This window comes from Otolemur garnettii, unplaced genomic scaffold, assembly GCF_000181295.1.
Source record: "Otolemur garnettii isolate 467f Iridium unplaced genomic scaffold, OtoGar3 scaffold00148, whole genome shotgun sequence".
Lineage (NCBI taxonomy): Eukaryota > Metazoa > Chordata > Mammalia > Primates > Galagidae > Otolemur > Otolemur garnettii.
The window spans coordinates 3390444-3397443 of NW_003852543.1; positions in this window are offsets into that span (position 1 = coordinate 3390444).

Here is a 7000-nt window from a genome sequence, read left to right on the forward strand (position 1 = left end):
ATCAAATATTTCACACATTTGTAGGTACTTTCTGAGTAATTTTCAGATGCTTTGTGGATAACAGGACACCTGCGTACAGAGTTCTAGAGGAGAAAGGAGGTGGCATTGCTGATAGACCTGGGAGGGAAGGATACCCCTGTCCACAGTGCCAGTAGGAGGATGGAAGTGGCATTGACACCAGACCAGAACCAGGAGGACACTTGTGTCCATGCCCCCAGACGAGGAAGGAGATGGCCTTGCCAGCAGGCCTGGAGAGGACACTTATGTCTGCGGTACCCAGAGGAGGAAGGACGTGACTTTGACAGCAGACCTGGAAGCTAAAGACATCTGTGTCTTCAGTCCCCCCAGAGAAGGAAGGAAGTGGCATTACAGAGAAACCAGGCAGGTGAGAACACCTACGAATGCTGCTCCCACAGGAGAGAAGTGACATTGTCACCATACTTAGTAGTAGAGGACACGCCTGTCTCCACGTCAGAGGAGGAAGGAGGTGGCATTGACCACAGACCAGCAGAAGGAAGAAACCCATGTCCACGGTTCCCAGGGGAAATAGGAGGCAGCATTGCCAGCAGCCCTGGGCTGGCAGGGCACCCGTGTCCACACTCTCCAGTCTCCAGAGGAGGGAGGAGGTGGAATTGAGCAGTCCCTGTCCCAACTTTCCAAAATTATATACAATGTAAAATAAATTTCAATGAACCCCATGTTTATAGCATGTCGCCCCCAATTCTAGGTGCCACCGTGTCATTTGTCCTCCGGGGTTTTGCACTGGGGACTGCTGTGCAGCTGCTGCTTCTGCTGGGCTGAGTGGGCCGCCTGGATTTCCGTCTTCCATAGACATGGTGACCTCGTCTGCTGCACCCTCTCCTGTCCTTGTCATCCCTGAGCACTTACTCTCTTTCAGTCTTTTACTTTGTTAATAGTTTTATTGAAATAGAGTTCACATTCCATACAATTTCCTCATTAAAGGTGTGTCGTTTGATGGTTTTAGTATATCACAGGAGAGGAATTACTGCGTTATATGCCAAGTCTGTTTACCTAAAACAGCCACACCAGTTCACATTCCCCCAGCAGAGCACGCGGCTTCCAACTTGTCCACATCTCTCAAACACTTATCTGAGCTTTTGGTTCTACCATCCTGGTTGGTGTGAAGTTGTAACTCCTGGTTGTTTTGATTTGTTATTTCCCTGATGATCAATGATGTTGTGCATCTTTTCATATAATCTTTTACTTTTTTTTTTTTTTTGAGGCAGAGTCTCACTCAGTCACCCTGGGTAGAGTGCCGTGGCATCATAGCTCCCAGCAACCTCAAATTTCTCTTGCCTCAGTCTCCCAAGTAGCTGGAACTACATGCACTCACCATGACGCCCAGTAGTTTTGTTTTGTTTTTTCTATTTTTTAATAGAGATGGGGTCTTACTGTGCTCAAGCATGTCTGGAACGCCTGAACTCAAGCAATCCACTCGCCTCAGCCTCCTGAGTGCAAGGATTACAGGTATGAGCCACCTTGCTTGGCTTATAATCCTTTAATGGCATTTGTGGAAGGAGTAGAAATGAAGAAGTACATTTGATCTATGGTATTTAATTGGGAACATAGTTTATTTTAAATAAATGACAGAAAAGATTCATTTTCTCTTAAATATTTGAAAACATTTACATCACATACTTAAGTATTAACCTGTCAGGTTTTCTACCTCCGTATTATTTTCATGTTATACTTTGTGATGAAAGACTCAGCTATTATGCACTGAATTGGTTCTGTAAAGATGACTGCTTATATGGCGGTGTGGGGGAAAGTTGCAGATGACTTCTCAGGGGTGACTACCAGGTAGAGTAGATTTGATTGCCAAAGCCAGTAACGCTAATGTGTCTCAGTCAACAATGCTATGTCCATGTGTAGTGGGGACATGTGATTCTCCTGTAATAAATGTGAATGGAATGGATGATCACCTGAGCTCAGGCATTGAAGACCAGTCTGAGCAAGAGCAAGACCCCGTCTCTACTGAAAATAGAAAAAACTAGCTGGGTGTTGTGGTGGTTATCTGTAGCCCCAGCTAAGGTTGAGGCAAGAGGATTGATTGCTCAAGCCCAGGAGTTTGAGGTTGCTGTTGATGACGTACGATATATGATGATGTGTGATGTATGTATGTGCATGTATGATGTGCAATGATGCCACGGCACTCTCCACAGGGCAACAGAGATTCTGTCTCAAAACAAACAACAATAATAATACAAAAAGAATATGAGGGCTCGGCGCCTATATCTCAACCGGCTAAGGCGCCAGCCACGTACACCTAAGGTGGCGGGTTTGAATCCCCAGCCCGGACCCGCCAAACAACAATGACGGCTGCAACCAAAAAATAGCCAGGCGTTGTGGCGGGCGCCTGTGGTCCCAGCTACTTGGGAGGCGGAGGCAGGAGACTCGCTTGAGCCCAGGAGTTGGAGGTTGCTGTGAGCTGTGATGCCACGGCACTCTACCCAGGGGGACAGCTTGAGGCTCTGTCTCAAAAAAAAAAAAAAAGAATATGAGAACACCAACATGGGGCACAGAGTGCATCTTCTACAAGGTAGATAATAAGATGTTGAATGGACGTTTACACACTGATCACTGTATAATGATAAGATAATTAAATGGTGGGTAGAAGGGGAGTTATATGGTTGTCTCTGCTCTCATGTATGTTTAACTATGTTTGTGATAAAAAGCTTTAAGGAAAAAAAGCTTTTAAGTATAAAAGATGTTGAATGCCTCATAAGGAGAGAGGAGGAGTTAGGATAGCTGGCAAGGAGAGGACAATTCATCAAGACTAAATTGTAGCTCTCTCAGCAAAGACATTTCAGAAAGTGTAATTCCTTTGATGATAGAAGCCTTGCAAGAAAATCTCTTTCTCTGTAGCAGATATAAAGGAGAGGAGATATAAATAATAGTTTTCTCAAGATTTTTTGGTGAAAAATTCCCATCTAATGGCTTCTACTTCCTCTGTGCATAGTAAGTTCAGCACATCTACTAATAAGCCACTAGAGGTGGCCTAAGATTGAGCAAAGTGCAGAAGGCTTGCAATAGATGTGAGTAGCGAGGAAGAGAGAATGGAGTAAGAAAAGGTAACCTAAGCTCTTTTTGTTTTGTTTACTTTCATTTAGTAAGCAGTAAACAATTATTTTTAGAATGAATGAATGAATAATTTTCACATTATGCTAGGATTGGCCATGAATTTTATCCTATAGCCAGAGACTTGTGAGACTTAATGCATTAGTGCTCAGTCATTTAAAGGAAGGCATTTCTGGAAAAGTCAGGTGGGATTTTGCTAAAAAGGAAGAAGTAAGGGGGAATAGAGCAGGACTATTTGAAGTGGAGCTTTTTATATTATCGTTTACCCAATAGATAATCAAGTCTGCCTTGACAAGGGAGGAAATGAAGACAACTTGGAGCATTAATGAGGAAATAGATTAATGCCCTGACATTGAAAAATGACAAACTGAGGGCTCATTGCTGGAAGAACAGAGGGAGGAGGTCAAAGGGTGGGATGTCAAGCTACACCAGTACAGACGTCAGAGGGGTTCCTGATGACAAGCTTTGGGTGTGGCGCTCACTGAGCTGGAGTGGAGGTAAAGGACCCTAAGAGGGGAAGATGGAGGAATTGAGAGGTGGGGTCATTGGCTGGTCTGCCCACATGGATGTGGGGTCCTCTGCTGATTCTCCACCCCTACAAGATCCTACCCCTGGGCCCCACCCAACCTTTTGTCCCAGGGCCTCCCTAGACCCTGCATTCTTTCAGCAACCCCAAGCTTCCGACTCCACAGCACAGATGGCAAAACTCTAGACAAGAAAACAGATGTAGAGCAAGGGGGTGATAGTGCACATGAGGTTTTGGTTTTGACATTCAGCATTCATAAGATTTTCTGTAATAAGTGCCCTCCAGGAAACTCACCCCATTTTTGAGTTCCAGTCTGTACAAGTGCAGATTTGCCTTCTCTCCAGACCCCTATATTAAGAGTGCCCAGGGTTGGCCAAAAAGAGCATTCTATAAAGGTCTGAGCCCCCAAATATCAGTGACCCTGTGCATGGACCAGGACTCACACCTAGGTGTTCTGGGGGGTCTCTACCATGGCTCCACCAAGCCCAGGAAGGTCAAAGGTGGCACCTCCATCCTGATAGCTGACCTGATCCATCATGACACTCAGGCAGCATCATGCATGTTGTCATCAAGCACAGATGGAAGGAAGGGACTGAGGTCACCTTCCCTAAAGAGCAGGCTGCTATGCCAGACATCAGCCCTCCAGACATGGTTTGAGCACCCAAAGAGAAGTCCCATGGACACTTCCACCCAGTGCCAACAGTGAGCCATGCAGTGCCCTGATCAGCCTCAGGGAAGAGTCTGGATCAGACCGGGACATCGGGGAGCAGGGCAGGGTCACGATACAGGTAGAATGGGGCATAAAGACCTTTGTGCTTCAGCAAGGGTATCCCTTCCTATCTTCACTTTCCCCTTCCTTTCCCACTCACTCTAAAGCATCTTTTCCTTCCTCTCAACTATAATTTACCCTGGGAGGTAAGTGGCTGCCTGGGTGACATTCCTGCCAATAACAGCTGGGTGATCCTTTTACTGTGCAAATGTCCTCCATCCAGGCAGCCTGAAGAAATAATGCCCATGGAAGGGAACCACTTCTCCAAGATTTCTTTGCAGTAAGAAAACCTCAGCCTCCAGGTCCCAGTGAGCTTCCCCAGTCCCTGAGCCTGCCCCAAGTGATAGATCCTTAGGCAGCATCTGCCCCGCTCCTCACACCCTCCCCAGCCAGCCCAGTATCCACCACAGCAATGACCCCCAAACACTCCCACCCACCTGTGTGATCCACTGGCACTAACAACTTAATCTTGGAAAGGATTAAACCATTGTTTTCTAAAATATATACCTATCTTTGACACATCAGATATGGAAGACCCATCTTCCTTACTGCTCTAAGGATGTGAAAGGCAGGGAGGGGGAAGGTGGGGCTGCCATACAAGATCATGAATGCAAAGCTAAGAGGAAGGAAACAGGCATCTTCTCACACTTCCACAGGTAGAAAGGGGATGTGGGAGCCCAGTCTACCCATTCGTCCACAAGAGCTGCAGGGGACTGGTCATTTTTTGGAACCTAGAGTAGGTAACTCCTATCACAAGTTCTAGGTTACCAAAACCTATGGCCCAGCACAGCACACAGAGTGGAACATTTTTTGAGAGGAATCCTGTTGTTTTTTTGGAAGGAGTAATTTTTACTGCCAGGAAATCCAGAGGAAGCATTTTTTAACTCTTCAGGACCCAGTATTATCAGTAGTGGTGGGGCAACCCATGGCACTGGCCAACTTGACACTTGGAGAAGGGGGTTTGTGTGGGGCACAGACTCTTTGTGGGGCAGAAGGGGGAATGCTGTTGACACAGTAAGAGCTCCCCTTTTGCCCCTTGTGAATTCCGGGTTTACAAAACTGCCAGTGGCTTCCACTATCCCATCCTCATTGCCAATTCTCAGGGCCCAGGACTGGCCATGTCTCTGGCCCTGGCCTATCTAACTATCTGGACACAGACCACTGCGCTACCTAGCTGGGGATCAACTCTCCTTAGATGCCTGAGGGCTATTTGTTTTAGCCTGGGGGTGGGGGAGACTTTGAGGGAGAGAAACAGTCTTAATAGGAAAGTAAATCTTAGCAGTCTTCGAAGAAGGACACCGGGCAGACGTCCTGCGAACAGGAGGAGTGAAAGAGTCAGAGTGAGCGAGTCCGTGAAAGAATGAGAACTGACCCCGGACTAACCGCTCCTGCAGCAACTTAGAGACATGATCCCGGGGCTATTTGCACCAGAGGTGTAGAGACTGCCAAACACTTGAGACGTTAAGGAGAGCCAGTCCTTTCCCCATGCTCTTATCACCAAGGTGTAATATTAATGAGATGTATCACAGGTGTTCCTTATAGTTACAGAGTCTTCTGAGCTTAAGTCTCACTTCTTCCCATGAGCTATATGGTCTGCTACACAAAACCACAGCCAAACTGAATCATCCACTTTCGGAAAGGACGGTCAGAAGGAGGCTTTCTCTTCAGTGGCAGGACCTGGAAGATTTGCTCCCACGTGTCTCTCCTAATGTCTTGTCATGCTGCGAGTGGAGGAGGGGCAGAAAAGACTGTCTGCCTCCACAGTAGTGAGGATGTTCTCCAGAAGCTCATGCTCCGTGTCAGAGGTGATTGTCTTAGGGCTCCCTGTCCTCCTTTGCCCACAAGTGATAAGGCAGGGAGGGGATGATCCCGGTGAAATGGAATGTTGTTCAGAACTTTTCTTCATGAAGAACCTATAGAGCTGCTTCTAGGGGGCTTGGAGATCCCAACTTTGAGGTTTGTTTTTCCCACATAATCTTTTGGGCCATTCTCCAGGATATGTCCCTGATTCCTCCAGGCATCCTTATTGTTAGTATCTCTCTTGGAAGCTTCCAGATTGGCTCAATCCAAAATCCTCTAGATCTTTGCTCTGATCTTGAAACAAAGAAAACCCATGAGAGTCTAGGATGGCACTTGGACTCACATGTGTCAGGAGGTGCTCTCTGGGGATTTAGTAGTGGCAGAGACCCAGGCACATAGCCCAGCAGGCCAAAGCTCTGTTAAGCGAGCCTTTTTTTGTTTGTTTGTTTGTTTTGAGACAGAGCCTCAAGCTGTCCCCCTGGGTAGAGTGCTATGGCTTCACTGCTCACAGCAACCTCCAACTCCTGGGTTCAAGCAAGTCTCCTGCCTCCACCTCCCAAGTAGCTGGGACCACAGGCGCCTGCCACAACGCCCAGCTATTTTTTGGTTGCAGTCATCATTGTTGTTTGGTGGGTCCAGGCTGGATTCGAACCCGTCACCTCAGGTGTACATGGCTGGCGCCTTAGCCACTTGAGCCACAGGCACTGAGCCAAGTGAGCCTCTTTTGAAGGTGGGGCCCTATTTTCTTTGGAAGCCAACAGCTGGGAGAACAATCTCCAGCAAGGATAGAGATTGGAACATAGACC